Here is a 23,244-nt window from a genome sequence, read left to right as displayed (position 1 = left end):
TTCAGTGGTCATACAGCCAGTGGGAGATAAGGAAGCCTACCTAGTAACGAACGTGTATGGTCCCCAAAGATTGGACGGCAAACTCAAGCTTTTAGACTCCTTGCAGGATCTCAGGGAAAGACATGCAAACATCCCTTGGATCTTGGGGGGTGATTTTAATATGATCAAATCTTTGTCGGAGAAAAAAGGGGGCACCCGAACTCTAAATAAAGATTCCTGTGCTTTCCTTTCTTTCATAGACAATATGAAGTTAGTGGATATTGGTATGAGTAATGGTACCTTTACTTGGAACAATAAAAGAGGAGGAGAGTCTCAGGTGGCTTCCAAATTAGATAGATTCATCATCTTAGAGGATCTTATGCTCAAGGACAAGGACATAGTTGCAAGAGTTCTCCCATTTGGAGGCTCTGATCACTGGCCCATGCAACTGGAAATGCAGGGCATTGGCACCCCCAGGAATAGACCTTTCAGATTTGAAAACATCTGGCTTTCCCACCCAGACTTTGCCAACAACATAGCCATCTAGTGGGCTGAAGAACTAAACATTCAAGGCACAAGCATGTTCCTACTCCAAAAAAGACTAAAACATATCAAACTCAGGCTCAAGGAGTGGAACAAGAAGGAGTTTGGTAATATTTTTGAAGGAAAAAAATCTGTTGAAGGAAAAATGCAGGAACTCAATCAAACCCTTATCAAGGAGGGTTTTGATAAGGTTAGAAATGAGCAGGAAACCAAGTATCAACAAGAATGGGAGAACTTCTATAAACAAGAGGAGATTTTTTGGAGGAAAAAATCTAGAGTGAAATGGCTAAAGGAAGGAGAACGCAATACCAGATTCTTCCACAGATCCACTGTGGCGAACAGAGCTCACAACAAGATCTCTTATATCAAGGATGAAGGAGGTAATCTTCTTCATTCTCATGAAGAAATAGCAGCAGTACTGGTTCAGCACTTTCATGGTATTTCTTAGGAATCCTGTTCAGATAGGGAATAATCTATTAGGGTTATATCAAGACATATTCCAAAGTTGGTTTCCAATGAGGACAATTTCAACCTTAATAGACCAGTATCGGAAGATGAGATCAGTGAGGTCCTAAAAGAAATGCAAAATGGTAAGGCACTAGGTCTGGATGGTTTCAATGTTGATTTCTTCAAAGCTTGCTGGAATATTGTTAAACAGGATGTTCTGAATGTAGTGGAAGACTCTAGGAGGGACAAAACCATTCTGAAAGCACTCAATACCACCTTTATTTCCCTGATCCATAAACATGATTAAGCTCTAACTCCTGATAGGTTCAGACCCATTGCCCTGTGCAATGTGGTCTACAAGATAATATCCAAGGTTGTGTCCAATAGACTCAAACCTCTTCTCCCCACCCTGGTGTCAGGGGAACAATCTGGATATGTGGAAGGCAGGAAAATCCTCGATAATATTATTCAAGCTCATGAGGTGGTGCACTCACTAAGAAGCAAGAGGAAAGCTGGAATGATCATGCAATTGGACATAGCCAAAGCTTATGATAAGCTGAATTGGAACTACATAAGAAAAGTTCTCATGGCTTTTGGGTTTGATCACAATTGGATCAGATGGGTAATGGTCATTGTAACTTCACCTAGTTTTTCAATCCTTGTGAGTGGTTCTCCTTCTGAGACTTTCATTCCTTCAAGAGGCCTCAGACAGGGAGATCCACTCTCTCCCTTTCTCTTCATTCTCATGATGGAAGGGTTGGGTAGATCTATTAGGCATGCTAAAGAAGTTGGTAAAGTCAAAGGTCTCCAACTTACTGAAGATGGTCAAGCTTTAACACATCAACAATTTGTGGACGATACCATGCTGCAAGGCATCCCCACGGTCAAAGAGGCTCTAGCTTACAAGAAAATCCTGAGAGACTTTGCCATGGCTTCAGGTATGGAAGTTAATCTCTCCAAATCTAAGATATTTTTCTTCATTACTCACATTGCTATTCAGAGAAATATTTCAAGAATTTTAGGCTTTCAAAGGGAGATCCTCTCTTCAAAATATTTGGGAATCCCTCTAACAGCTAAGCCTTTTCACAAGAGCATTTGGGAGCCAGTGATTAGCAAAATGCAAGATAAGATTAGGAAATGGACTTTCAGATCTTTAAATTTGGCTGGAAGGTTGGTGTTAACCAAGGCTATCCTTCAATCAATTCCAATCTTCATGCTATCAGCTCTACCAGCCCCCAAAGGTGTTCTGCAGCAATTTAGAAATGTGCAAAGAGACTTTCTTTGGGGTAAGGGGGAAGAAAGAAAGAAATGGGCCTTGGTAGCATGGGAAAAAATCTGCAAACCCAAAAATTATGGAGGACTCGGTCTGGATGATCCTGAGATTCTAAGTAAGGCTTTAGGAGCTAAATTATGGTGGAGATGGGTTAAAGATCCTGAGGCACAATAGGCAAAGATATGGAAAGAAAAATATGCACCCATGTGGCAAAACAAATATCTAATACGAATGTCAGGATTCAACAAGGGCTCTGACATCTGGAACAATGCTTGGGACAATAGGGGCTTAGTCGAAGGAAACAGCTTCTGTGAAATCAGAGAAGGAAACCTTACCTTATTCTGGGAGGACAAATGGCAACAAGAACCTATTTTGTTAAAGGAAGACTTGAGGGATCTCAAGAAGGATACATATACTAAAGGGTTATCTAAAGTAAAATACTTTTGGGTCCAAACCAACAGTAGTAGAAAATGGATAACCTAGAGGAACTTTGAGTTCAGGGATGAAAAACCCTTGAAGGCTAAAGCAGAGACTCTAAAAAATATGTTAGAGCAAAGGAAGATTTTGAAATTAGGGGAGCAAGATCAGCTAAGATGGGGCAACAAAAGTGAGGGTACCTATAATCTCAAAGAAGCAAAACTCATTCTCCTTGACCTAAACTCACAAGCTCTAGATAAGACTTGGCAAGACCTATGGAGGCATCAAGGATGGATGAATATTAAACTCTTCATGTGGTTGGTTCAGCATAAGAAAATCCTGACCTGGTATAATATCAGGAAGAGGGGTGTCCTAGGGCCTTCCAAATGTCACCTATGTGAAGCCGAAGAGGAAACTATGGAGCACCTTCTTAATAATTGCATCTTCACCTCCAGTTTATGGGATTCATTTGCCACCATTTTCCAACAGAATGACAGGGACAAAGGGAGCATCATCAATTCCCTAAATAGATGTAGAAGAACCATTTCAGAAAATGAGATTCTTAGCTCAGCATGGGCCATCATGCCAAGTTTCATTATTTGGAATGTCTGGAAAGAAAGAAACAACAGAATCTTCAAGAATGAAAAGAGGTCATCCCAAAGCCTTTTTGAGCATATCTTAAAACAAATCAAGGAAACGGTTAGCACTATTGTGCAAGATCTCCCCAAGAACGCTCCTTCTGCCGCGGTTTTGAAAACTCTCGGTGATTTGGGTCTGCAGGGACTTATTCCTCAGGGATGGGATAGGAAAGTTATCTCCCGGGTTTTTGAGCAAGAGTTCTGGCATCCTCCCCCCAAGGGCTTTTTGAAATTCAACATTGATGGGGCTTCAAAGGGCAACCCGGGAACTGCGGCTTACGGAGGGGTGTTAAGGGATGAGCATGGTGAAGTACTTTTCATCTTCTACTGTCATTTCGGAAAAGCAATGAATAACATGGTGGAATTGATGGCTATGGAGCAGTGCTTAGATTTCCTGAAACAGGATAACTGACAAAATGTGATTGTTGAAGCTGATTCAGAGTTAATCATCGATTCAGTCAAGAGGATCAGCAGGGGCTCAAGACCGGAAAATGTCTCAAGGAACTGGCATCTGATCCAGGGCTTTCAATGGATTCAACAGCACCTCTAGAGCCTTCGGACTATTAGCTTTAAACATGTAAGAAGATCGGCAAATAAATTGGTTGATCTTCTTTCCAATCAAGGAGTGATCAGCACAGAGAAAAGGGTTGCTCTTGGCTAGCATGAAATGCCTCAGAACAGGTTAAAATTGAAATGTTACAACTAGGCGGATGAAGACAGGATTGTGTTTCGGAGTAGGGCCATGGAGATGGTATCCAGTTGATTCAAGTGTTCTATGTTTCTTATTTTTTCTACTTTCAGGTCTTCAAGGGGTTGTAGTGCTTTCAACCATTTTAAAACAAGTCAACATTGTTTTTGAGATTCTAGTGGATACTCCTTCGGGTGGCTCTGGTTCATCTAGGAAAGATCGGCTGGCGGGTATTTCATCCTTCCAGGTTTCGAGTAGAGAAAATGAAATGATAGGTAGGATCCCAGGTACTCTCGGCAATCGCAATACCAGGGGTTTTTCGTCCGGGATCGGTTTACCAGGCCGGGAGAGGTTTTTCGGGTGACTGCGACCCTCATAAGTAGGAAATGGTTTTTCCGAATTTAGAGCGATTCCATACAGAGGGCTACACGTGGCGGTGGGGTTGGCTAAAATACCACCCTCATCACACACTAATGTTAAATGAACTTAGTCAGAGAGAAATGATCCTCAACCATCGGATCACGAGAAGCGTTTCTACGACAGGGATTGATCGTACTAGTTATCAGTTTAGTTGGTGGGAAGCGCTTATGTTAAGTGATATTAGGCGAGGCGAAATGATCCTCTGCTGTCGGATCAGAAGTGGCGATTCGACGACCAGGATTGATCGGGCTGTTCATCGGTCTAGTTTGGCAGGATTTCCGGCGGCGACAATCTCCCTTCAAACTACCTTCTATACGGAAAACAAGGCTCCTAGCAGTTTCCAGGTGATCGCATTGCTCCTGAGTGGTAAATGGTATTGGATTTTTGGTAGCGATCCCATTAGGCTTCTTACACGTGGCAGGGGGGTGGTATGGAATACCGCCCCCCATCGCTCACTAACTTCAGGTCAGCTTGGCTGCGCGAAATTGCTCCTGGCCGTTGGATCTAGTCGTTAGGATCTACGGTCAGAAACGGCCGTGCTGTTTCAGTGGGGCCAGGTCTTTTTCTCCACGAGTCTTATTGGGGCGCCTTTTTCCTCAGTCGCTGGCTGGCGCGCGAAGTTTGGTTGGTGGCGACTGTTGATGATTTTCCAGATAGTGGAGGTGGAAGGCACCAGAGTTTTCCACGTGGCTGGAGAACTTTTTAGTCCAATTTTTTGTGTAATTTGAAGAGTTTGATATTGATTGTGGTAGGGGGAACCATGTCTATGGTAGGACGCCCTTTGTTTCTCCTGAGTCCATGAAGATGGATGGTTTTGTGTACATCTTGTAACATTATTTTTGTTTTAATGGAATAGAAGGATCGTCTCTTGCTTCAACAAAAAGAAATTAAATGGAAGTACCGAAATTCTCAAAAATATGTACTTTTTATACATCCATGTATAAAAGATGTATAATTCCTTCATTGTTTAGAATATATATATATATATATATATATATAGATAAAATTGAATGTAATTTTTTTTATACACATTTTTAATTAAATGCTTAATTTTGAATTGATGCCTAACATTTAAAAAAATATATTAATAACAATTTTTTTGTTTTTATATGAACCATAAATAAAATATTCCAAGTACCATAAAATATTTTAAAATTAATTATATATAATATATAAAGGAAAATTGAAATAGAATATTTCTCATCACACTCATAAGTATTATATTATAGATAACAATATGAAATAGATTTATAAATGAACTCATAAGTATTATAGATAACAATATAAAAGATATGTATAAATGAATTCATTGTATTTAAAACAAATATCAATAAAAAAAATATTTCAAATACAATATTTCTACACACATTATAATTAAAACATTTCAGTTGTATTGTGAGTCAAATATATAGGTCTTCCATAATCAACATGGTATTGACATGGAAGATATTTGTATTTCCTTTCATTCTCAATATCAAATTAAATCTATCAACACCATTAAAATGCAAACCAATTTTTAAAATATGAATCTTCATTAACGCTAACTCATATATTATTCTTATTCAACCAAAAAAATTTCTGCCTATACAAATGAAAACAATAAATTCTTACTCAATAAAAATCATCTATAAGTTTAATGATAACAGTAAATTCTTACTCAATAAATATCATCTATAAGTTTAATAATAAGAGCATTCCTAGTTTTCCATATAAAAACATACCTATCATAACTTTTATAGCAATAACAAATAAAAGGAACGGATTCCTATCGATATCCTTGGTGTTATCACACACCTAGAAAGATTAAGGCTCCAACGAACTCTTGATTTATTATCCATTGAAAAGGGTCAAGATACAATCCACATTTTTTTATAAGCAACCCTTGATTTATTATCCATCCAAAAGGGGCAAGATACAATCTTTTATTCAAATTTGTATGTGAAAGATTGCATATTTAAGGATTTAATCTCTTTTAATCTGTATTAAATTTAAAATTAAATTAAAATAAATTATTTATATATGGAAAAAAAAATTTGTTTTAATGGTTTATCCATTTTTTTTATTTAATTATATTTACATACATAATATATTAACTCTATAAAAAAAATATAGATTTACTTTATATACACACTATTAAAATATTTTAATATATATATATATATAATTGTTTGGTATTTTGATTATTAATATAGTTTTAAATTACACACATTAATTTTAAGTTTACTTCATAACATGAAGTATAAAATACTTTTTATTTTTCCTTTTTAATTACTTTTATTTTTTATTTTTAAATTTTATTTATAAAATAAATAAATAAATACATTTTAATTACTTTATTTTTATATATTTTAAATTAAAATAAATATTAAAATATTTGATTTATTATTAACCTTAAATTGTATATACATATTAAACACTAAATTATATATATCTTACTCTAACCATTTCCAAGTCAATGGAAAAAAAAAGATTCATGCACTAAAAAACAATTTTCAACTCAACCAAATGAAAAAAACATTTTTTTATAACAAAAAAAATCTACGGACTACTGGATTCAGGAAAACAATGAATACACTTTTCAAATCAGAAAATAAATCCTACAAAACTGGGGTTTTATAATGCATACCTTCAATGTTAAATGAACAGAACACATCTTTATCATTTGGATTGCAGAAAGCACCTCTCAACTAACCAAATGGAAAAAACAAATTCCTGCCCCTAAAAGTGAAAACCATGAAATCGTACGGGTTGATATGAAAAGAACAAGTTCCTATCCCTACAAATAAAAACAATAAATCCTACAAATAAAAACAATAAATCCTACAAAACTGATGTTTTATAATGCATACCTTCAATGTTAAAGGAACAGAACACATCTTTATCATTTGAAGTGCAGAAAGCACCTCTCAACTAACCAAATGGAAAAAAACAAATTCCTGCCCCTGAAAGTGAAAACCATGAAATCCTACAGGTTGATATGAAAAGAACAAGTTCCTACCCCTACAAATAAAAACAATAAATCCTACAATACTGATGTTTTATAATGCATACCTTCAATCTTCAATGTTAAAGAAACAGAACACATCTTTATTATTTAGAGTGCAGAAATCACCTCTCAACTAACCAAATAGAAAGAACAAATTCCTGCCCCTAAAAGTAAAAACCATGAAATCCTACGGATTGATATGAAAAGAGCAAGTTCCTACCCCTACAAGTGAAAACAAGGAAATCCTACTAATACAACTGGTGTTATATAATGTATAACTTGGATGTTATATACGTCAAGATGAGCAGCAGGATCCCATCCCATCCTTGTTTAAATCGTCCTCACCTGTCGCTGTCCTTTTGTAGACCATGGCGTTTATTATATTATATTTTGTCTTCAACCGTATGACACAACAAAGGATGGAAAGAGAAGTTTCGTCGTTGGTTCTGTGTTGCCCATGTCATTCAGTATCCTTTACGCCGAGCACTGAAGTGATATTAAGATAAAATCACCGAAGCTTGATCGGATCAAATATTTTTATCGTTCTAACCTGTCACGTCAATCACCTTTACGCCGAGCACTGAAGTGATATTAAGATAAAATCACCGAAGCTTGATCGGATCAAATATTTTTATCGTTCTAACCTGTCACGTCAATCACCTTGAGACTCACGGAAGCTTGATCGGATCTAATATTTTTATCGTTCTAACCTGCCACGTCAATTACCTTGAGATTCCATGCACTATATAATTTCCAACTTGTTCCTTGCTGCTCAAGATTTCATCCAAATTTCTTGGTCCATAAATTTTTAGGTATTGTATAATTATTCTATATTTGTGAAATTATGATTGTTTTATTTAAAAATATGTTTCAAGTATTGTATAATTATTTTTTACTTTTTAAAATTATGAATTTTTAAATTTAAAAATATGTTTTTGAATACTAATGAATCTGATTTTAATAAAAGTGGTCAAATTTTGATTGAAAAGTATCCCTGAATAAGCTCCAGAATATAAAACACTCACAGTATCCATACATTTTTTTGGTTGTGTAATTATTTTATATTTTTTAAATAATAAATTTTATTATTAAAAATATATTTTTGATTATAAATGAATTCAACTTAATGAAAATACTTAAAATACTTAAACTGTACAAAGTATTTTAAAATAATATTATAAATTTTATTGAGAAGGTTTTTGGTTATTTATAGGTTGATGCATATAGAACCAGCAAAGTCTGGACTATAAACCATACTTGCTTAATAAACTGATCACAAAAGCCTAAATTCTATAATTATTATTATTGTTATTATTTTTAATTAGAACAATAGAATGTATAATGGACCAATACAGTTGAGGAAACATGTTGTTTATTAAACTATTTGGAGTAATTTTATTTTTTTGACAAAATGTTAAGTTTTTAGTCTAACTAGATTGCATTTTTGCCCTAAAAATTATGAAAATTCAGATTATATTTGAAAAATTCTGGCAGGGATTTTTGCAAACTATCAAAAATATAATTCAAACACTATTTGTACAAGGTTTTTTAAATTTTTTAACCCAAAATTCAACCACTTTTAACCATCCTAACCATTGAATTGAATTTTTTAAATTAATTAAATTATATAATTTTAATTAAGCATTGATATGAATAATATGTTTTTATCCATTTTACGTAAGCATGAGATTAAAAAATAAATAAAATGTTTAATGTATTAGGGAATCTCTATTGCAACTCAAAACCAAATTCACTAATAATTTTGACGGAATCGATAGTAGGGTACAATTTTCAAATTTATTCCACTGGGGCAGCCGAATTTGTGAACCATGTTTCGCATGGCTAAAGGGATAGATGCGAAAACCGTCGGTTGTTTACTTGTTAGTTGTTTCAGTAAAGAAAAAGCAAACAAGTCTCCTAATAGAATTCTAGATAAAGAGAATTTAACGCTTTGAATTTAATTTCTTCGACGCCTCCGTTTTAAATAATTAAATAACAGTTGTCCGAAACAATAATTGATGGGACACCCACTAATTAATGTAGCGAGGCAAGGGATAACCAGTCATATATTGGGTATTTAATGCTTTCAGAGCAGCAAGCGACTTAACCCGATAACACGGGAGCGGGCAAATTTGGCATTAAATAATATTTGCCCGCTCCCGTGTTATCCGGCTAAGTTGCGTGCTGCTCTGAGAGTCGGCAAATTCCAATAGCCTATCTTTTGATCTGAAGAACATGATTAGAAAGCTGGAGAAAAGGAAAAATTTGATCCTACTAAAAGAGGAGGCAACATGGCATCTCAAGAGCAAAGCCATCTCGCTAAAAGCAGGAGACAGAAATACTAAGTTCTTCCACAAATTCGCAAGCGCAAGAAGGGAAAAAAACACTATCTGGAGCATAAAAGATGAATTGGGAAATGTTCTCTTAACACAGCATGAGATAACGATGGAGGCAGTGCGATATTTTCAAAATCAATATAGGAGAAGGGAGGTTATCTTCCAAGACGCCCTTTGGGGCATAGAGTTGGTGCCTGAAATGTTTAATGATGCTGTAAATGAAGATTTCATAAAGCCAATATCTGAAGATGAACTTCTAAATGCCATCAAATCCTTCAAAAAGGATAAAAGCCCGGGGCCCGACGGCTGGCCAATTGAATTTTTCCTTCATTTCTATGACCTCTTCAAATCGGATCTGCAAGCATCCCGGTTGTCTGGAAATATTCACTCAGCTACCACCTCAACCTTCATTGCGCTAATTCCCAAAAAGAATAGGTCTGAATCCTTTCAGGATTTTCGGCCTATCTCACTATGCAACACCATGTTTAAGATAATCTCAAAAATCATTGCGGATAGAATGAAGCCTATACTAAATTCCTATATTTCGAGAGACCAACATGCATTTTTAAAGGGTTGTTTCATCTTGGACGCGGTTGCCATGACACAAGAAAGTCTTTTTACAATGCTGTCAAAGAATTTGGATGCGGCTATCCTCAAGATTGACTTGCAAAAAGCCTATGATTGTGTTGATTGGGGCTTTTTGAGAATCCTGTTGGCTAAGATAGGACTAAAGTCCCAAAGTGTCAATTGGGTCATGTCTTGTGTGGAGAATGTAAAATATTCGGTGATTGTGAACGGAATTCCCTCGGCTTTTTTCCAAGCAGAGAGAGGACTCCAACGGGGATGTCCCCTTTCCCCATTGCTTTTCATTCTGGTGATGAACTCTCTTAGTCTTCAGATAAATAAAGCAGTCGAGGATAGGAGATGTCTTTCGATTAAGATCTGTAAGAACATCTCCATTTCACATAATCTTTTTGTTGATGATGTCCTCATCTTTGCTATGCTCTGCAGGGCCTCCTGGGCTTGTATAAATGATATTCTTTCAAGATTCCAGAAAGCTACAGGTCTGTTTATAAATAAGGAAAAATCTTCTCTGTTTCACAATGATGTCAATATGGATATTGTTCATTGGATATCAGACCTGATGGGCATAGCTCCTTTTTCAATTCAACAAGGGTTCAAATACCTAGGCTTTTCTTTAAAGGCAAAAGGCCACTCAAAAAGGGATTGGCAATGGCTACTGGACAGGTTTTATAAGAAGATTGCAGGGTGGGTTATAAATTCCTCTCTCTTGCTGGCAGACTTATACTAGCTCAGGCGGTCCTATGTCAACTATCAATCTACTGGGCTCACATTTTCTATCTTCCCAGCAGTATTATAAAACAGATGAACACGCTGGTTGCAAACTTTCTATGGGGAGGTCACGCATATCATAGCAAAATTCATCTTGTCAAGATGGCCTCTATTTCAAAACCAAAAAGGATGGGTGGATGGGGTTTGATAGACATTCGCACCTTTGGAAATTCCCTTCTCTGCAAGTCTCTCCATAGAGGAATATATGAGGACGGGCCGTGGAGCAAGATCGTAAAGACAAAATATCTAAAGGGAAAGAGCGTAGATTTTTGGTACAGGAAGCAGTCTTTTGGCACCAGAAGCGGCTCGATGATATGGCAAAGCCTGAGAAAAGTTCATCCTTTTTTCATAAAAAACTTTCGCTGGACCTTTTATTCTGGATCTAATATTTTTATTGCTTTTGATTCTATTTCATCTGGCTGGGGTTTCGCATTCCCCCATCCACTGTTATGCAATCTTCATAGGCTGGGAGTTTTTACGTGGGATAAGTTGATAAAAGATTGGTCTGGCTCTTCTCCGGTTTGGAAGGATGGGGAGGAGTTGCATTTACCCCTTTCGATGCTTCCTCTTTGGATGATGGTAAAAGCGAGACTTGATAGTTTGGGGATCACCCGAACGGGTACAAAGGATAGTCTGGTATGGTCTCTCCATAAACCTGTGAGCGTAAAGAAAATTTATGCTGATATGATTTCCATTATTGCTGGAAGTCCTCCTCCGCTTTTCCCTCTCTGTTTTTGGAAAGCTGCATGCCCGCTGAAGATGATTATTTTCTCTTGGCTGCTATTTGGGAACAAAAATCTCACATGGGAGATTCTTCAAAGGAGAAGCTGGCAGGGTCCAAGTAGATGCTCCATGTGCCTCAATGCCTCGGAAACAAATTTGCATATGTTCTTTCAGTGCCCCTCGTCCCTCATAATCTGGTATGATTTGTCTACATATTTTGTTTTCCCTCACATCATTTTTTCTTCTGTTCAGGAAGGTTTTATTTGGTGGAGTAGACAATCCTCTTCTTGGAGATCGTTGTTCATTATCACATGCTGGTATCTGTGGAACTGGAGGAATGCACACATTTTCCAAGACTCTAAGGAACCTCTCCAGGCTATTCTTCAACGTATATTGGCTTGCTATGATTCCTATCATCAGAATACCACTATGTCAAACATGTTTGCCATATGATGCTGCGGGGTTGTGGTCCTGCATGAGGTTTTTTCCCTCCAGATCGTCAGTATCTTATTTGTTGGATCCTCTTCACCAAGGCCGGGCGTATCTGCCCCCTCTTTCTTATATGTTTTTGTATGAATCTGTATATGGTACAGCCTCGTCAAGTTTTGACACGTCTCTGTCAAGCTTTTTTTGAACATTTGGTCTTGTAGATGTATAGTATATGTCACTTCTCTCTTTTATGTGTGTTTTAGATCTGGTCTTTCTGACATATATTTTTTTGCTAAGCATGATAGGCATATATTGCCTCTATGGACAATCTGTATGCATTTTATGAAAGAGAGTCTGGGCATATCCATGCCTTATCAGTATCTCGAATTATGTATTGATGATCTTTATATACTCTTAATATAAAGCTATTAGCTATGCTGGGTTTTTTTCTCTGAAAAAATAAATGAATTTAGAATTGTTTTATCAAATTTTAAATCAAATCTGAAATTACAAAATAAATACAACTTTTAAAATGTCTAAAGATATTTAATGTAACTGAAAATAAAAAATCACCAATAATTCACACATAATCTATGCTACAAATTTCAAATTTATTCCAGGTGCAGAGCCTAATTAGTGAACCATGTTTCACATGGCACGACATTATAAGATAAAATCACCCGGGCATGTGGGGGTCATAAATTTATCTGGTCCTAACCTACTTGGTCAATCACCTTCAGTTTCCATGGAGAATATTTATGTAGATAATTACTTGTCACGATTTTAGGTAATTTTTTTGAGATATTGTGTAATTATTTTTTTAAATAATAAAATAATTTAGTAATTATTTTTTTAAATAATAAAATAATTTAGTAATTTTTTTTTAAATATATAAATAAATTTAATTTAATGAAAATTTATTTAAACAATTAGATTATAATTATTTTATATTTGGTGATTTAATAAATTTGATTAAAATTTGATTGAAAAATATCAAAAAAAAAAAAAAAAAGCCTCTAAAATTAAAACAATCAAATTACATATAAGCATCTGAAAAACTTCATATTTTTACATTTAATTTTCATTTATATGAATAATTAGTATACTTTATCACTTATTTGATTGTTTCAAAATGTAAAACAATCAAACTACATAAACTCATCATCATACACCTCATATTCTTACCATTTAATTTTCATCTATATAAATAATTAGTTTACTATACATTTTGATTTAAATTATTTTGAAATTATAAATTTTGATTTAAATTAGTATTATTTCAAAATGTAAAACAATTCTACAAAGTACTTTTATCTTTTAATGTCTCCCATACTAAATTATAAGATGTGTCTGGATACAAAAACTTGATTGTTTACTAGAGTGCAATTAATTTCATCCGGATAAAAAATAGTTGTCCGGATAAAAAATAGTTGTCCGAATCAATAATTGATCGGGAGTCCAACTAAGACACGACATGACTGATGACAGTATACGTTTCAATCGCGATCCCGTGGGATTGATGTTCCTGGGATTCACGTGGGATGTTAGGTTAGGATTTGTAATATTTTTATTCGATATGTTTATATGCTTTCTCAAACAAATTATTCCAGAGACCTTTGTTAGCCATTTTATCTTAAAGATAAAAAAAAAATTACTATGCATTTTATAATAATTTATTTAATGAAATTTAAATTTAAATTAATATGATATTCTATTAAATTTTTAAGTTTAGAATCACAAATATTTTTTAACCTAATTTTAGTATTTCAATTTTATCTTTTAAAATAAATGAAATGAATTATATTTTTTATTATAAATATATATATATTTTTTTAAATTAAAATTTTATGCTTTATTTTATTTGAATTAAAGTAATTTTATTTAAATTCTAAGTTAAATTTACTGAAATTGGTTTTCGTTTAATATATAAAAATAAATTTAATCCAAAAAAACATTACTATAAATTCAAATTAATTTAAATATTAAAATTTAAGTATTTAATATAGGTTTATATCGATTGAGATATTAAAAAAAGGTTAATAAAAATAAGAAAAATTATTTGATAATAAAAATAATATATAAATTTATATCATTTTAATTATAAAAATACTATATCACATGTAAACTCATTTTAATTTAAATAATAAAAATTAAGTATTTAATATATGTTCATATCTATTGAGATATTAAAAAAAAGTTAATATAAATAAGGAAAAATTATTTGATTGTAAAAATAATATATAAATTCATATTATTTTAATTATAAAAAATTAGCTAAGTTGAAAAGTTTGTGTTATGTCAAATTGTGTGAGCGAAAATTAATTTAGATTTAAAATTTTGAACCAATTTGTTTATAGATTAATAAAATACGACGACGGCGGTGGCGAGGAGGATAATGATGATGAAACTATAATATTTTATTTCCGTGATCGAAAAGAACGGGGGTAGGCACTCCTAAATCACTATAGTTTTGTTGACTTAATAAGTCAAGAAAAGCACTCCTAGATCACTATAGTTTTATTGAATTAATAAGTCAAGAAGGTTGGTAGTGACAATGATGATAATGATAATGAAAAGAAATGTCCACTACGACTAATATGGCCAATAGGACCTTAAGAAAGAAAGAGATGAATTGAGAAACTTTAACATTTTACTTATGTGATCGAAAAGAAAGGAGAGAAGTGCATAGTTTTGTTGACTTAACAAGTCAAGAAGGTTGGTAGTGTGGACAATATTTTGAAAATTAGAATGGATGTGAGTAAGAGTTAGGCAATCCAGGAGAAAGTGTTTTTCATCTTCAACCCTCTTAGTATCACAAAGGTGGCAGATTCCTTGTCCCAAGATATTTTGGAAATCGACAAATGACTAGTTTCACTTTGAAGCTTATGAGAGTTAGTTCTTATCTTGGATATGTTCATTTCCTTCTTAGCATTGGTCAAGATAGAAAAATAATTCTGGTTATCAAGGGTGGCATTGATCACCTTGTTATAATACCTTAGCCTCCTTTTCCCCTCTAACTCCTTATTATCCCACAATTTATCCTTAAATTTGGAAGTAATAATATTTTTAATATTATCCTTATTCTCTGAGATGATCTCCTCCTTTACCCCCCAATGGTCTAGCTAAGATTAGGCATCCTTATGCCAACCTCACTTAAGCCAAAGGTGGGGGTTTTGGCTAGAGTTAGAAGCAATTTTGGGGAGCCTCTTGGCTTCCATGTTGTGTAACTTCTTCTTATACATGAGATACCTAATCATAGCCATGCTTTCAATTGGGGAAAGACTAGCTTCAATCAAGAGGAAAGGGTAGGGAGTATTTCCTTAATCTTGAAACTACTACACAAAAGGGTGGTTTGAGATGTTTTTTAAAGACGAAAATATTTTTTTGTCTTAAATTTTTTTCTTCATTATCTTCAATTAAAAATAAGATAATTAAGTGTCTTAATTAAGAGGAAATAAATAATTAACCCAGGGAGCGATGTTGATTTTTTTTAACTGTCTTAATTGAGACAAAATAAATAATCACCGTAGGGAACGATGTTGAATTTTTGGACTTAATATGGCATGATGAAAATTCCAGGGCAGGAATAACTTCATTATATTAGGCTTAATTTCCTAAAACCCTTGGTGATCGAGAAAACGATGTTTCAGATGCTGAGGAATTAGATAGATTAGGTTTAGGTATTTATATATTAGGAAGGATGGTTGAGTGGGTGGGTCAACGTTGAGGGAATGAGTTAGCAAACTACTCATGGGGTTCAGTTAACTAGGATTCATTGTTGGTAAGTCTCCACAATTCATCACCACCAAAGCTTGACAAAAAATAGAAAGACTACCCCCAACCTCCAAGTAAATTGATCCAAAGAAACAAGTGTGCTAGATCAAGAGATTAGTGTTGAGGGTGAGAAATAAGCCATAGTAGTAACTAGATCCTTCCATCTCTCAATTACCCATATCGATAGCCACCATCAATCTACAACAAGGTAGCAGAAAAGGTAGCCACCATCAGAGATAGGGGTAGAGGCAACAAACACACATAGATAAAGAATACCATAGGAAAGGAAAAGACTAAGGAATGGGGAATTCCTCACCCTTTTTGGGGTGAGCCCACATGATAGGGAATGAAGGTTTTTTTTGGTGGGGTTGGGGGGGGGCGCTATTTAAAACTTTACATATGGTTTTAAAAACCCAATTTAGGATTTGGTAGATTTGGAGTCATCAACCACAAAATTAAAGTAGAAGTGGTGGTCGGGCCACAATGGAACATCCATCATCATCATCTCCAAGGCAGTGTTCCATCTGTAGTGGCAGGATGTGCCAGAATGATCAATTGCGGCACCGACGCCATAACAATATACCCCTGATTCTTCGCCACCATGTGACCATGGAATCCCTAAGGGAGGAAATCCAGAGTGATGAGAACGTCTTCGATTCAGAGTGAGACAGTGTCTGCAGAACCCAAAAGAAACAGATACAATGTAAAAAAACCAAAAATGAATTATTGTCCTCGTCATATTCCAACCTTTTCTGGGTAAAAAGAATATGTGAACTTGTATGTTTAATGTATTAATAGAGGCAAAAAATTTAGCATGAAAAAATTTAGGGGCTAATGTTTGCCGAGTGGGCTAATTTTCCATGATTTTACCACAAAAAAGATTCACCAATTTCCATTCTTTATAAAAGACGATTCGCCCAAATTTTAGAATACAAAATTATTTTACCTTAAAAATCGCCAACGTTATATAGAGACTATATATAAAACCATTATAAATTTGAATAGTTTTACAAATATATCAATAAACATTTTATAGTTTGCATATTAGGGATTAGTGAGATTCGCCAATGTTTTTAAACTTCAAGAAATTTTTCCATCCTTAAAATTTTCCTTGGAAAATTGGTACTTATATTGGATGCAATTCTGCACTTTGGTTTATTTGGTTGCATGTAATTTTCTTAACAGTCTCAACAAGAATTATTTATGCATTTTTATGGTTATTTGTTGCTTGAAGATGATCATTGTTGCCACTGAATGTTGTTATTAAAAGAAAATGTTTGTGTTCAGATTGTGTTTCTGACTTAATGACAAAATATTCAACAACAATGCAATTTTTTCTGAGATTGAAAAGTGAAAAGGCCCCAATCTTATTTCTATGAGAAAAGTGATTGTCCTTCCATACTTCAAGGTGGAATGGACATGCATAGTTTAATATGCCTACATATATCCCTTTTTAGCTTCGACAAGTGAAAGTCTTTAATAGGTAGGGCTTAAGGGAATTGGTTTACTAAGATAGTCCTTTCCCTTGTTTTAGCTCATCCCTCTTTAGGTTTCAAAAAAGATACATGGGAGGCTGCACTCAAAATAGTGTATCTCCTGTTGGACACTAAATGTCGAGGACACTTAGTATGTTGCACAAAAATATCTGAAGTCTTAAACCCTAGGTACAACAAATCCTACATGCTCTATCATAATTATGTTGGCATTATGATAAATGTGTTGTCCTTGATGGAAGCCTACTTAATAAATATGTAGACATGATGGTAACGAGATGAGTATTCATGCCAATACAGATTGAATATCAGTTCAGAGATAGAGGAATGATAAATATAAATTTTGAAGAAGTATACACAGGTCTGTGAAGCAAAGTTGCGTACATACTCAAATATGGTGAAGGAAAGTTGCATACAGTTTCTGCACCATAGTATTCTTAATACTAGGGGTCTTTACCATGGTAGTGGCCCATAGTAATGAGTGCAACAAAATATATTTGATCCCATCAAAGAATACCATTAGCATAACTACAGAATTGGCCTAAGGTATTGGGTAAGGCCGAAGCTATATAAGGAGATGGAGATCAAAGTGTTAAGTGTGTACGATTTGGTTTATTGCTAAATTGTTTGATCTAAAATAAGTGTGCACCTAGGAGTGTGATGATGGATCAGATCTTATAGATCTGAAATGACTACACATTGAATAATTTACTTATGGGTTCATAGATTTGCAACCATGATGTTATGATGTGTGTCTTTTACAATGTGCATTGATATTTGGGTTTGATTGATCATAAGATTATGCAGTGAAGGTATTGTTCAATAGTTATAGATCTATACACATTTTTTCTTCAGGCAGATTGCATACATACACAGATCGAATTTTGGCTAGTAGTGTATCGATTCTGCAGTATGGACAGATCTGTACATGGGTATGCTTCGTGAAAAGCACGTACATATCTGTAAGTGTCTTATAAGGGTTGCGCATGTTGTAGCTAAATCTTGCACCTGCATCACAAGTGCAGCAGGAAACAAAGAAATCTCTATAGAGACAACCTCTGGGTTGATTGTAGACTAGTGCCTAGGACATCTTAAATAGAGGAGTGCTTGTGACGCTATATTGTAAGGGGGTTACAACACTCCAATTGTCACATAAAACAGGAAAGGATATAGGAGGGGCTTGGTTCAATAAGCTTTCAAAGGGGAAGATTCAGACTAACTCATGGATCCAAATGTTGGGAGGTATTTGGGCAATCTCAAAGAGAAATGAATTCTCCTTCTGGTGGCTGACACACAAAAATTAGACAGCTTAAACTGAAGTTGTATTGATGGTGGAGAGGAGGAAAGGACGAAGAGAAATAGATGCATAGGGATGTAACAAATTGAATCCTATGCAGAAATGTTCCAGCAGAAAGGGGAATTCAATAGATATGTTTGTAAGCAATACAGAATCCTAAACCATGTTTTTCCAATGAGATGATAGAAATAGAGGAGAAAAAGAAGGTTTCATATCAACATAACATGGGTATCATTCTCTCCCAAAGCAGCTAAGATAAATCCATAGATTGAAGAGGAACCAACTGTGTTCATTATACAATTTCAAAGAAATAAAAACACAGGGGAAATGAGATTACCAAGAGGAACTTGTTGCACATTAATCATGCTTGAAATCAATGAAGTCCCATAAAAACATATTGAACCAAAATGGAAACATAGAGTTCAGCCCTCGTGGGTCTGAGATTCTGAAACCTCTCTATTATGTTTCATCCCCCTATTTATAAGAAGAGGGGGAGAGCTTTGAATTACAATCAAAATATATGAGCCTGAACCCTAGTGTTCATACTAGACTAGTTGTCTTGGCTCTGTCACGCTTTGCTACCACCTACCTAAGATTACAACAGGGATCGAATCCATTTCTTTGAAAAATACAAAAATAAATGCTGAGAGAAAGAAAGTCGAGAGAGGAAGGAGGAGGTGTCCCCTTTCTGCTTCAGTGGAGGCCTTGGATGGAGCCACATCCCTGCTATTGTCATTCTTCTCTCTGTTGTTGAGGCGGTTTACTGCTGCATCGGCCGACTTCTATCAACTCTCTTTTGACTGCTTTCAGCATCGAATTATGGAGGTGTGTTACAAGTTCAGTCCTTCCATGAATGCGCCCATACCTTCATTAAAATCCCTAGCTGCTGACCCGTCAGCCCATTAAAATCTTTGGGCAGTCCTTTCGGCGCTATGCTGTAGCGATTAGTGGATCAGTCATGTGCCTTTTAATACCAAAACAAAAAAACATGCAGGAATTTTTAATTATCTCTTATGCATTTATCCTTTATGCTCTTTTATTATAACCCCTTTGTTATTTCTTCATATGACCATGGGTGGAGATCGGGGGCTTATCTTTAAAGTGCTTAAGGCCTTGACTTACTGTGTGGGGGCCTTTTTCTTTATATCACATAAGTCCCTCATCGTCTGATTTCATTGACCCGAAATATTTGTAAATCACATCTTATAATATCGCATCCAGAGCTTCTTTTTTTTATATCGCATCGCAATCGCCAATAAGCCTGAGACCCAGAGCTGTCGATCACCAATCGACAATAACCTATTGACGTCATTGCTGATGTCATCACTGCCATGTGTCAACCTATGAGGGGTGCCATGTGGCACTCAAAAACAGCCCCATAAGACCCCTAAAATGCCCAAAATGAGTGACACATTTCCACCTGCCACATCATCTTCTGTACTTGCCACGTATTTACTGACATTAGTTGCCATGTCATCTCAGTGGACCAATGAGAGGCCTCCACGTGGCCCCCCTTGGAGGAGAGAGAAAGAGGCCCACCGAGCCCTGTTTTTCCAAGATTTCCTTTGTATTTAAAAATAGGCCCTCCCCAATGATTTTGGTCCATTTCATAATATTGACGATTTTTTATAGTTTCATACCTGTGACCCTGCCAATCCATCGATCGTCGATGCCACATGGAGGAGAGAGAAGGGCAGCCTCAGTCCTTGGTTTGTGCAGCCATTTCCAATCAGCCCCATCTGCACTATCATAGGCCTTAAAACCCCTCCAATCGTCGATATGTTATATCGGCAATCGATGGATCGGTAATCTACTTCCATCGATGCTCTTTACCCACCTGGACCCACCGATGCCGATATGCGATGTGCCTAGACCAGCTGACTGCCGATATGCGATATCGACGATCGGCAGATCACTATTCCTCCTTCCACTGGTGCTCTTTACCTCCCGGACCTTGCCGATACTGATATGCGATTGCGATGAAATGTCCCAAGTCCCAATTGCGATTTTTCTTCAACACTTAGCCATTTTTTGGATTTTCCGAGCTTTCTAAAGGGATTCTTCAACAGGTTCTAACTTCTGATCCAAGAACCCTTTTTTGGACTTCTATATACCACCAGAAAGCTATTTCTGAGAACTACGCACTGGAGAGGGTCCCATCTAGTTTTGCTAGCTTTTGTGGCTAAAGAATTGGCATCAAACATCACTTCTATTTGGCTTCCGAAGCCACTGGTGACTGAAAAAGTAGTGAGTGACAACCTTGGCTAGTACTGGGGACAATGTCTTGCTTGCAAGGTGTTGAGAACCTGCATACCAACCTCCTTCACTATTGGGCATGGAGTCAGTACAAAATTCATCTTTGTAATAAGCAAAATCTCCATGGGACTTTCCTCCTCAATCTAGAACGCAAAAATAAAAATTCTAACAACTGAAAAGTAAATGCTCAGCTAGTGAGATTCTTTATGTACAATCCTACTTATGCACAGTACTTAATTTGTCTAAGTATATTCAACTTTCCAATAGAACTAGGTTAGAATAAAAGTACTAGACCACATGCCTTCATATTGCTGAAAAAGAAAAATTAAAACAAGCATGCAATATGAAAAATCTGCAAATATGGAACCTGACACATGCTTTGGACACAACCACTGTTGCTGACTTAATAACCTTCTCATGTGCTCAGCTACAGGGTCATGGAATTGACAAGGAAAGTTTGTAGCTTCCTCTTTTGCATAAACAGTCTGCTGACCAATATCTTCTTGGTCAGGGCAGCCACAAATACTTTTCAGCTCCTCAGCTTTAGATTCTCCAAGAAAAACTTGTTGATGATCTGTTACTCCCCATTTTTCAAAAGGCCAAACCTCTTGGGATTCTTCAATGGAATCTTCAATTTATGAACTATAGGAGTCATAAACTGGAGGGTCTACTAAGAATTCCTAGCAGGATTCTTTCTGTGACAAGCAGTAACAGACTTTGCGTGGTCTTTCAGCTTTGGGTTCTTCTTGAAAAACTGGTTGTTGGAATCTTTATCCCCACTTTCTCGTAAATAGATCCTTCTAGAACTCCACGACCATCTCATCGTCCTCTGAATAGTATGTTTCATAACTAGGAAGAGGTTCTTGATCTTGCTCTCCATGTGAAATATATGCATCGTGGGTGGGAGCCTCTTTACTGGCCTCCTCTTCTTGTGTAGCTTCCCATAATAGGGATTGTGGAGGTTCTGCATCACTTGACTCTTTATCAAAGTCATATTCATCAAAGGAAGGGGTAACATTAAACTCGGTCAAATTAGAGCCGTGAGGGTTTATTTGAAGGGTGAAGATGTTTCCTTCCTCTCTTTCTTGCTCAGTGGGTGATGCCTCTTGATGTGAGTGGATGTTTCCTTGGAACAAAGCTCCACAAACATCTTCAACAAGGTATTCAATCTCAGGAATTTCTTCATTGTTAAAATTTGAGTAGCAATCTTCAAATAGAGAATTTAGTGGATATAGTCCTTTGCAGTAGTGGTTGAATTTTATATGAAAACTTTTAAGGGAATATTGGCTGCGACAAAGTAGTATTTTGTACCAAACTCTAGCACCTTCTTCTAAGGAATACATGAAAAACTTAATTTGTATATCTTCAAAGAAAATACCTTGTTGCTCCATGCATTCATGAAACTCTTTAAGGTGCTAGTCGGGCCTTCTCTCTGTGTTCCCACTGAATCTAAGTAAGTAGGTATCCCATTCATGAAACAAAGGAACATGGTTAGGATAACCAACAATGGAAGAAAAATCCAGTGGGGCAAACTTTTTGGCCATGAATGCAGGAATGACCATCTTGAAAACCTCCCTATATGATTGATTTTAGCTTCAAAAGTAGGGAGAGTTTTCAGCTGCTGTAGCATTTGAGTGAGTATGGGGTTGCTTCAAAGTTAGGATGATCAAGTAGAGATATGGATAGTGGAGTCACTAGGATGTTTACCATAGAATTGACAGTGGAGTCACCAAGGTGAGATATCTTCAACCCACACTTCCCTAGCTTACCTAATAGGGGAAATGTAAAACTTTGTCGTACCCAAGGAAAAATATTTTAATCCATTCCCTGGCAACGGTGCCAAAAAGATATTGTAGCTAAATCTTGCACCTGCAGCACAAGTGCTGCAGGAGACAAAGAAAGCTCCCTAGAGACAGCCTCTGGGTTGATTGTAGACCAGTGCCTAGGACATCTTAAATAGAGGAGTGCTTGTGAGGTTATATTGTAAGGGGGTTACAACACTCCAATTGTCACTTAAAAAAAAAATAGGAGGGGATTGGTTCAATAAGATTTCAAAGAGGAAGATTCAGGCAAACACATGGATCCAAATGCTGGGGGGTATTTGGGCAATCTCAAAGAGAAATGACTTCTCCTTCTGGTGGCCGACACACAAAAATGAGACAACTTAAGCTGAAGTTGTATTGATGGTAGAG

The sequence above is a fragment of the Pinus tabuliformis genome, chromosome 2_2 (genome assembly GCF_031772625.1).
Source record: "Pinus tabuliformis cultivar Carrire ecotype Pingquan chromosome 2_2, CPIR1, whole genome shotgun sequence".
NCBI lineage: Eukaryota > Viridiplantae > Streptophyta > Pinopsida > Pinales > Pinaceae > Pinus > Pinus tabuliformis.
The sequence above is the reverse complement of the archived record's forward strand: the minus strand, read 5'-3'. Positions refer to the sequence as shown.